Raw genomic sequence first — 10,222 nt, forward strand, 5'->3', positions numbered from 1 at the left:
GAGCCCACCAATTTCCCCTTCTGCGCCCCCCCCCCCCATGCTGCTGCTCCTCCGCCTGAGAAGTTAGCTGGCCAAAGAGGCGGCGGCAGCCACCCTGTCAGAGCCAGCGGGGTACTTTTTTTTTGGGGGGGGGTGCAGTTTGGCGCCCCTTGTCACGGCACTAGAGAAGAGGCTGATTGGCAGGGCACTCGCAAGCCATTGCTCCCCTGGCCCTGCTGCTCCTGCTGCAGCTGCCAGTCCCCGGCTGTGAGGTAGAGGAGAAGTGCTTGCACTCCACTGGGAAGCCGAGGGGGCAGGCAGGGAGAAATTAGCTGGCCAAAGAGGCAGCGGGCGGCAGCAGCGGGGGTCACCCACCCGCGGAAATGCAATGGCGGGGGCTTTTGGTGGGGGCAGTTTGGCACCCCTAAGGGCCGGTGCGCTCTAGGCGAATGCCTAGTTCGTCTAGTGCGTGAGCCGGCCCTGCTTTACATCCCTACGGCACCGCTGCCAGTCGCCGGTTCACAGCGAAGCGTTCCCTGGTCTTCCTCAGCCCCGGGGCTGCGAGGATTAATTCCTCGTGCCAAAATCCGCCCCTCGCGGCTCCCCCCCGAGGGGAAAACAGCGAGGGGCGGATTTTGGCACACAAGGGATTAAAGCGCGCCGCCCCGGGACCGAGGGAGGCCAGGGAACGTTTCCCCGTGAACGGGCGACTGGCGCCGCCGCCGCCGCCCGTAGGGATTTAAAGGGCCCCTTCCCAGGAGGAGAAACAACCCCTCGCGGCTCTCCCCCGAGCGGCAAGGCGACTGGTGCCGCCGCCCGTACTGATTTAAAGGGCCCCTTCCCTGGCCTCCAGGAGAAAGAACCCCGCCGAGTTGGGCGGATTTGGGCTAGGGAGCCGCGCGCCCCTTTAGTTTGTGGGTTATATGAACAGAAAGCGTTGTCCTGGTATGTAGTTAATGCGTTATTTGGACGCTCTCTTTTCCATGCCCGTTTGTAAATGAATGGGGAGTTCAGATCCTTACGTCTCTGTGGCCTCCGAAGCGAACCACAGAAGGCTGTAAAGAATGTGCGTGGTTAGCGTATGCCTTGAGGTTCCAGCAGTGGCGTGTATATGGTACATGGAAAGGAAAGGCAGTGAGTGAGAATGGACGTGTGGCGATTGGCTCTGAGGAAAGGCGACACCGACGGTTATCATCAGGTATTAGTATGCAGCAGAATGTAATGTAGAGATCAAGGCAGAGTAAGAAATTAGGAGCAATAAGACGACAGCGTAAGATGTTTATCGTAGAAGTCACGGTGAATGCAATGAGACGCTGATCAAGTAAAAGTGCATAGGATTGCAACCTGATTTAGTGCACACCTGTAATGTACTCAGCCTGACATGCCCGGACTTGCCCGGGCTGGCCAGGCACAACTCTTCAATAGCTTCATGTCCAAAGACAATGGGTCCGTAGGATCCTAGCCGGCCCCAATCAGAGGGCCAGCTTCTCAGCCGGGAGACCAATGGCCGCCCGGTTACTGTAAATAGCCTATCGGGAGTAGGGGGTGTGTTTAGGTGTACTTGGTGGCGGGTTTTCTGAACATATATAAACCAGCCTGCGAGCTGGTCACTTCGTCTTTGTCCTGAACCTAATAAAGGTATGCTTAGCTGAAATCACTCTCCGTCTGCATACTTTTCACTGGCGACGAGGGTGGGATCGACGTCCCCATGAACAAAGACCCGGACGCCAAACCGAGCCCCGCACCGAGCACCGACGCCGAGACCTCCGGGAACCGCGCCGCTTCGCTTCCCAGCTCTCCGGCAACCGCTCATCGCGCAGCTCCCGGCTCCGCTTCGCTCCCTGCTGACCCCGAGAGCAGCAGCGCCCCCCACAACGCTCCAGACGCCATCGCCGTTCCAGAGGCCACCCCACCACGTGGCTGCAACACAATGGCGACCGCGACCGCAACTGAAAGCCTGCCCGCTTTCGATCTCTCCCAGCCCTCGCTGTGGGACACCTGGCTGGACACGCTGGAGAGCCGCTTCACCATCCACAAGGTGGTGGACGACGCGATGAAGAAGGCTTACCTGCTGAGCCACTGCGGAATCCAGACCCATCGGCTCCTCAAGGACTTAATCTCGCCCAAACTAACGAAGGACGAGTCATACAGCTCCTTAGTCCAGGCCCTGACCGACCATCTGGCTCCCAAACCCACGAAGTACGTGGAGCGGTTGGACTTCTTCGCAAGAGTTCAGGCCTCCGGCGAAACCACCTCCGATTTTCTGGCGGCGCTGCGGAGCCTGGCGACCCGGTGCTCCTTCCCCAGCCTCGACGATACCCTCCTGAACCAGTTCCTCGTCGGACTCCGGGAGCCGAAGCTGCAGAGGAAACTGGTGAGCCAGAACGATCTGAGCCTGGACAAGGCCATCCGGGAGGCCTCAGCATACGAACAAGCGCGACAAGACCGCCGCGCCAAGGCGGTCCACCGTACCCAAGTGAGCAGCGGCTCCGACGTCTCGGACCAAGAGGAAGTCCTACAACTCCGACAGCGGACTCAGCAGCGATCAAAACACGTATCCTCCAGGACCTCCAAGGCCCCGTCTCCAAGTCAGTGCGCCAGCTGCGGGGAGGATCACGAACGCAGGTCGTGCCGTTTCCGGAATGCGGTCTGCCGTTCCTGCAACAAGGCAGGACACATCGCCAAGGTCTGCCGGTCCAAGGGACAACGACCGAGATCGGCCACCCACCAGACCACCGCGGAACTGCCCCTGGAGCTCCACACCGTGTCGTCCCACTTTCCACAGCACCAGGTCTGTAACCTGCCCCCCGACGGCCCAAATAAAATGCATGTGACGGTCCTCATAGAGGGAGCCCCCTGCACCATGGAGATCGACACCGGGTCGACCTACTCCATAATATCCGCGGACACGCTCCGTGCACTGTGTCCTCGGGGGGGGCCACCACTACAGAAGTCACGGGGTTTCCGGTTACGGGACTTTAACAAAAACCCCGTGGCGGTGGTGGGCTGGGGCAAGTTCCGGGTCCAGTTTCAGGGTTTCAAGGGCCAACTGGACCTACTGGTTGTGGACCGGCCCCTCTCCAGCTTGTTGGGACTGGCCTGGTTCAAGGCCCTGGGGCTCTCCGTTACGGGCATCAACCAGGTTGGAGCGCAGGATTTCGGGGCGGTGTGCGCAGAATTTCCCCGCATCTTCGATGGGACCCTGGGGCGGTACACGGGCCCTGCCATTTCCCTGGACCTAGACCCCGCGATACGCCCCATCCGCATCAGGGCCCGGCTGCCCCCGATCTCCATGAGGCCGAAGGTGGAGGCCGAGCTCGATCGCCTAGTTGAGCAAGGCGTGCTAGAACCGGTGGCGTCGGCCCGGTGGGAGACCCCCATTGTCACACCACTCAAGCCGAACGGGGACGTCCGCATCTGCGCGGACTATAAATGCACCATAAACAAAGCCCTGCAGCCCCACGCGTACCCGGTGCCGGTAGTAAGCCAAGTGCTGGCAGCCCTGGCAGGGGCTCGGGTGTTCGGCAAACTGGACTTGGCCCAGGCGTACCAGCAGCTACCGGTGGACGCCGCCACGGCCGAGGCACAGACCATTGCGACCCACAAAGGGGCCTTCAAGGTGCACCGCCTCCAGTTCGGGGTCTCAGTCGCGCCGGGGATCTTTCAATCTTTTATGGATTCCCTCCTTAAAGGCATCCCCGGAGTTCAGCCGTTTCTAGACGACGTGCTGATCGCCGCGCCAGACCCCTCGTCCTTCGCAGACCGTCTGAGGGCCGTTTTACAACGCTTCGACGCGGCGGGCCTCAAGGTGAAACGGGAGAAGTGCCTACTGGGGGTGCCGCGGGTGGAGTTTCTGGGCTTCGCGGTGGACGCCGCCGGCCTGCACCCCTCCCAGGACAAGGTAGAAGCCATCACACACGCCCCGGCCCCGAAGTCCAAAACGGAGCTACAGGCGTTCCTAGGCCTGGTGAACTTCTACCACTCCTTTTTGCCCCTGAAGGCGGCCGTCGCGGAGCCGCTCCACCGCCTCCTCGACAAGTCGGCGCAATGGGCCTGGGGGCCACCACACGACGCAGCTTTCCAAACAATAAAGGACCTCCTGGTCTCTAATGCGGTCCTCGCCCATTTTGACGAGGCCCTTCCCGTGGTACTGGCGTGCGACGCTTCCCCCTATGGGGTCGGGGCGGTCCTGGGGCACAGACTACCGGATGGTCGCGAGGTCCCGGTGGCCTACTACTCGCGGACACTGTCGTCGGCCGAGCGCAACTACGCGCAGATCGACAAGGAGGCGTTGGCAATCGTGGCAGGGGTGAAAAAATTTCACCACTACTTGTACGGCCCCTGCTGGGCCTCCTCGCACCCGACCGGCAGACACCGCAGATAACCTCGCCCAGGGTGCTACGCTGGTCCATCTTCCTGGCGGGGTATGCGTACGACCTCGTCCATCGGCCCGGAAAGGCGATGGGCCACGCCGACGCACTGAGCCGCCTGCCCCTGGAAAAACGAACTCTCAACCCACAAGGGGTGCTTGCTGTGGGGAAGCCGGGTGGTCATCCCCTCGCCTTTAAGGGAACGGGTACTCACCGCCCTGCATGAGACACACCCCGGGGTGGTGCGGATGAAAGCCCTGGCCAGGAGCTACGTGTGGTGGCCGGGACTGGACGCCGACATTGAAGGGGTAGTCAAGAGGTGCCAGCCATGCCAAGCCTCGCGGCCGGAACCACCCCGAGCGCCCGAGAGGGCCTGGGAATCCTCCCACCGTCCCTGGTCCCGCCTCCATCTGGACTTTGCGGGACCCTTCCAGGGCAAGCTGTTCTTCATCCTGGTGGACGCATACAGCAAGTGGCTGGAAGTGGTCCCAGTGCCCTCCACATCCTCGCAGGCCGCAATCCGGGCCATGTGGAGGATCTTCAGCGGCCAAGGGATCCCCGACACGCTGGTCACGGACAATGGGACCGCGTTCACCTCTGCCGAGTTCCAGGCGTTCACCAGGTACTACGGGATCCGCCACGTCCGATCCGCCCCGTTTCACCCCGCTACAAATGGCCAGGCGGAGCGCATGGTGCGCACCACAAAGGACGCACTTCGCCGACTGGACTCCACCGATTGGGACTATAAACTAGCCGCTTTCCTCTTCGGACAGCACACCACGCCACACTCCACGACCGGCCGCACCCCAGCCGAACTACTGCTGGGCCGTCGCCTAGCCTCCCGACTGGATCGGTTACACCCAGATCGGGCAACCCCGGAGGCCCCGGGCACCGAGACGTACGAGCCGGCCAGAGGGTTCTTTCCAGAGGACCCGGTGTACGCCCGAAACTACGGCCGGGGGCCTCAATGGATCCCAGCCCGAGTCATACGGGTCAAGGGCCCCCGTTCGTACGAGGTCTCCAGCGAGGATGGCCAGATCCTCCACCGGCACATAGATCAGCTGCGCCGTCGCACGCTACAGCTGGACCCTGAGGATCCGGACGAGGACCCAGAGCCTGCCACATCGGCCCCACTCCCGGAACCGGATCCACAGCCGCCTCTCCGTGAGGAAACCGAGGCGCCTCCCACCGTGGTGCCAGACTGTCCTGCCTCCTCGGCGCCCTCGTCGGCCCCAGGCCCCTCGGCTCCCAGGGCCCCCGAGACCGAACCCATCGCTACCCCGGAGCCCCGACGCTCGACGCGCCCCAAGAAGCCACCCGCCTACTTGAAGGACTTCGTCTGTGGGTGCCTTCTGAACCAAGGGGGGAGGGGTGTAATGTACTCAGCCTGACATGCCCGGACTTGCCCGGGCTGGCCAGGCACAACTCTTCAATAGCTTCATGTCCAAAGACAATGGGTCCGTAGGATCCTAGCCGGCCCCAATCAGAGGGCCAGCTTCTCAGCCGGGAGACCAATGGCCGCCCGGTTACTGTAAATAGCCTATCGGGAGTAGGGGGTGTGTTTAGGTGTACTTGGTGGCGGGTTTTCTGAACATATATAAAACAGCCTGCGAGCTGGTCTCGTCTTTGTCCTGAACCTAATAAAGGTATGCTTAGCTGAAATCACTCTCCGTCTGCATACTTTTCAACACCTAAAGACGTGCAGCGCGACCCTATGAATATTTACTCAAAAGTTCACTGGGTCTGAAGAGATAATGGATGCATGGCGATAGGGGAAAATGCTGCTGAGTTTTGGTACCAGAATTATACCACTGAAAGGGGAGGAGTTACGTTTCTGCTTATGGATTCATTGCGGGGGGGGGGCAGCAGACCACCAATAAGGGGGTGATGCAGACTACAGGAATCTGCGCTCGAAGACGGCTGGAAGCACCCGTGACGAGAGTTCTATAGGAAGGATATAAGCTATTAGGTAAAGGTAAAGGTTCCCTTGCTCGAAAGCCAGTCGAATCCGACTCTAGGGTTGCGGTGCTCATCTCCGTTTCAAAGCCGAAGAGCCAGCGCTGTCCGAAGACGTTTCCGTGGTCATGTGGCCGGCATGACTAAACACCAAGGCGCACGGAACGCTGTTACCTTCCCACCGAAGTGGTACCTATTTATCTACTTGCAATTTCTTGCTTTCGAACTGCTAGGTTGGCAGGAGCTGGAACTAGAGACTGGAGCTCACCCTGTCTTGCGGCACCCGGGTCTTGAACCGCTGAACTACTGACCTTCCACGGCCTGCAGTTCAGCTTCTTAACCACTTGAGCCACCGCAGCCCTTATAAGCTATTACGGTACTACAAATCCCAGCATCCCCTTTAAATAAAGAAACAGCTTTTTGAAATGTATCTTGGGGTTTGTAGTTCTTTCTCCCCAATTTCTAAAGGCTCTTTACTTTCAACATCAAGAGGAGCCGCTATTGTGATTATCCACGACATGTACCTCGAGACACACTCAGAAAGCAGCTAAGGAGAGGATCTATGTCATGTTGGAATACTTCGGGAAACCTACCTGCATTAGCGCTGAGAAACGTCAGTCACTTCAGAGCTAGAACATCACTGGTCGCTTTTACATCAGCAGGCGGGGTTTCAGTATCCCGGTTTTTAAGTCCCACTCGCCTTCCTCCAATTCGTAGTTGCTTGCCATCGCTCAACAGAGCGGTGGTTTGCGATTGGCTAACACTACCTTGCCTGGGCGTTTTTTCTTGCGTGAGCCGAACGTACACCATTCAGAAGACGGCTCCCGGGGAGAGAAGGGAGGGCGGCGGTGATCCTTTGGACTCTGAATGGGTGGGCCGGGTGTCAGTCACGGGTACGGAGTGTCGCGATTCGCTGGCAGGACGCGTGGAGGGTGGATTCTCTATTGCACCCGCGGCAGTAGCAGGAGGTGCCGGAGCCGCTGTTGGGGGCTGGTGATGGGGTTGGTTCCCCCTCGTGCGTGAAGCCCCCCTGAGCGAGCCGGCCTTGCCGTCGCTTTCTTTCCCTCTTCTCCCCCCCCTCCCCCAAGCCCGCCCGTTTGCCAGGCTCGAGCCACTGCGGTAAGTTGCCCCCGTCCTGCTTCATTATAAATAACCCCCCTTGTATCCTCAGATCGTGCTTTGGAACCTCGGGCGGGCACTTGGCCCCTTCGGTGCAAGGGACACGCACGCGGTTGGTCTGCCTTCGCTCCCCGGGCCTGTGTTGGACGGAAGTGCGTGCTTGCCTCGTGGACGCAGTTGGTGCAGTTGCGCTCCCGGGCCTTGCAGTGATGGGGGGAAGTGACCGCCCCTAGGTAGGGGTACTGAGTGTGGGGGTGGCTGCTCCCATTGCTTGCAGTGTCTTAGGCGAGTCCCTATCCGAAGCAGGATCCTTTTTTTTGTCGCTGTATATGTATGAATATGAAATCTGTGCATCCATACCCTGCGTCTAAAATATATAGATATTAAATGTGTATGTGTGTATATATACACGTACGTATATTTCTTTATAAGTGAACACGTGTGTACATTTAGCTAAATATAGACTCTGTATGTTAGTGACCTGACATACCCTTTTTGTTTTGGGGCCAATACAAGGTGCTGTTTCCGTCCTTTCAAAGTGCTAAATTGCTTGGATCCTGAGTACCTAAAGGATTGTCTCTACCTGTACCGTCAGAGCCTGGACTCCTTCTTTAGGGAACTAGCCTTAACTGAAGTTTGGTTGGCTAAGACCAAAAGGCCTGCTTCCTCTGCCACTGCTCCCTCACCTGTGTAGTGTTCTCCCCAGGTGTTAAGTTAAGGCCTCCTGGACTGATAAGACTTATCTTTTCCCGAGGGCCTTTGATTTAGACTGATGTTGTGTGTGTGGGGGGGGGGGAACAGAATGGCTTCTCTTATTTATTGTCTTAGTGATTTCTGATTGTATGTCATTTGATTTTAAAATCTATTGTGAACTGCCTTGGACTAGGTATGGCTGAAATGCTGTTTAAAAATACACAAAATAAAATAGAGGTGGCAAATGCTTATTTCTCTGGACAGGGATTATAAACTCAAGGGTTGCAATGAAAGAAATCCCTGCCCATCCCATGTGGATTTAGGTACTTCTCTGCCCTGCCCCCCCCCCCCCCCGTTACATGCTCATCATGGCTCCCTGTAATCTCCCAGAAAGAAAGGGCTTCTTCTCCCACCTGTATAAAGCAATAGAGGCCAGTGCGTTCTCATGGACCTGCAATGAGTAACTAGCGTTCTTTCCCTGAGAATGGAACTGAAGAAGTGGTTCCACGTACAATACTGACGATGTAGTTTCAGTCCTGCAGTTTGTGTCAAGGGAATTGTTTGCTATATAGATACAGGTGCTTTGGAAGATCCTATTTGCTCCAAAGAACACTTTGCACACTAGAACCGTCAAGTCCTTTGTCCAGACAACCAGTGAGATGTATAGAGGTGGGTTATGTCACTGAGACGTGGCCTATGCTGTGCAGGAAGTGGCCATCTTGCAAATTTAGTTACACTTCTGTGGAAGGATATTTCCTCTCCATTGATTGTATGGTAAATCCCCCACAGGATTTAATGGTGGTGTGGATGCAGACATGCACCCAAAAGCTGCAATGGAATGCAATATTCATTTCTCTGTCTATGCCCTCAAGGTACCCACTTACATAGGACTGCTGGGCCCTGTAGGGAAGGAAGGTCCTGTATTACAGATCATGTCTGCCAGGTAGCTTCTGCTTCCCCTGTTGTATGTATGTGACAGCAGTGCCTTCACTTCTTTAAAGGCCACTGTAATATCAAAGCATTATCTGTGGTTGTGCCGCATGGCTTACTCCTCAAGATTTTTGAGAAATGCAGCTGTGACAAAGGGCTGCACAAGTTTGTGAGCAATGCAGCTGTGACAAAGGGCTGTGCAGGTTTGTGACTGACCCAAGGTCACCCAGCTGGCTTCAAGTGGAGGAGTGGGGAATCGAACCCTGTTCTTCAGATAGAGTCTGCTTCTCTTAACTGGCTCTCTCAGAAATGGATAAGAAATGTTTAAATGGCCACATGTTCTCCATCTTCGATCATATACTTGGGGGATATCTAGGGCATATAGGGAACTCTTGATGGTCCCAGATGTTTGGTGGTGTATTTTTGTATCTGCTGTGTATAAGGTTTCATGTTTGATGCAAAATGGAACATACTTGAGGTGCTTCTTGTAGCTATTTTAACACCTTGTTTGGATTTGGAATAGGAGTATGTTCTGTAACTCGCCCAAAAATATTTTTCTAGCTAAAAACCTATACAGTTCTGGAATTTTTTCCTCAAGAATGCAGGGTGGTTTTTTTTTTTTTAAGAGTTAGTTTAGTTGTTAAGATGTTGACTTCATTTTAAAATATCCTTTACAAATTATTCTAAAAATAGTGACCAATGAGGGCGCTAAGCAAAGCTAGTTAGGAGGCATAAAAGATCAGGTTTAGAAATTGCATGGCACACAGGTGCTGCATTTTTTTTGGTTTTGCCTGGGCTTTATATTCTCTCCCTGTCTCTGTTGGCAGGTAGATTCAAGTCCAGTAACACCTTAGACACCAACAAGATTTTTCCAGTATAAGCTTTTGAGAGTCAAAACTCCCTTCATCAGATTGTTGTCAGCTGTATCACTCATTGCAAAACAGCTGGTCAATATGGCTTTGCCTTTGCCAGAATGCTGCTCTTCCTGTTCATAGTTGTGTCCGGCACTGGCACATGAGCTGCATCATTGTCTACTTTTAGCAGCTTTTTCCCATATGACATTTAATTTTAAAATGCAGGTCGCTCTAATGGCTGGGAGCAGAAAGCTGTTCAGTTTTCTTTGGAAGAAATGCAAGAAGGAAGTAACTGCTTAGATATATTTAACAGTGCAGTCC

This window comes from Gekko japonicus, unplaced genomic scaffold, assembly GCF_001447785.1.
Source record: "Gekko japonicus isolate JY-2015 unplaced genomic scaffold, Gekko_japonicus_V1.1 scaffold883, whole genome shotgun sequence".
Taxonomy (NCBI): Eukaryota; Metazoa; Chordata; class Lepidosauria; order Squamata; family Gekkonidae; genus Gekko; species Gekko japonicus.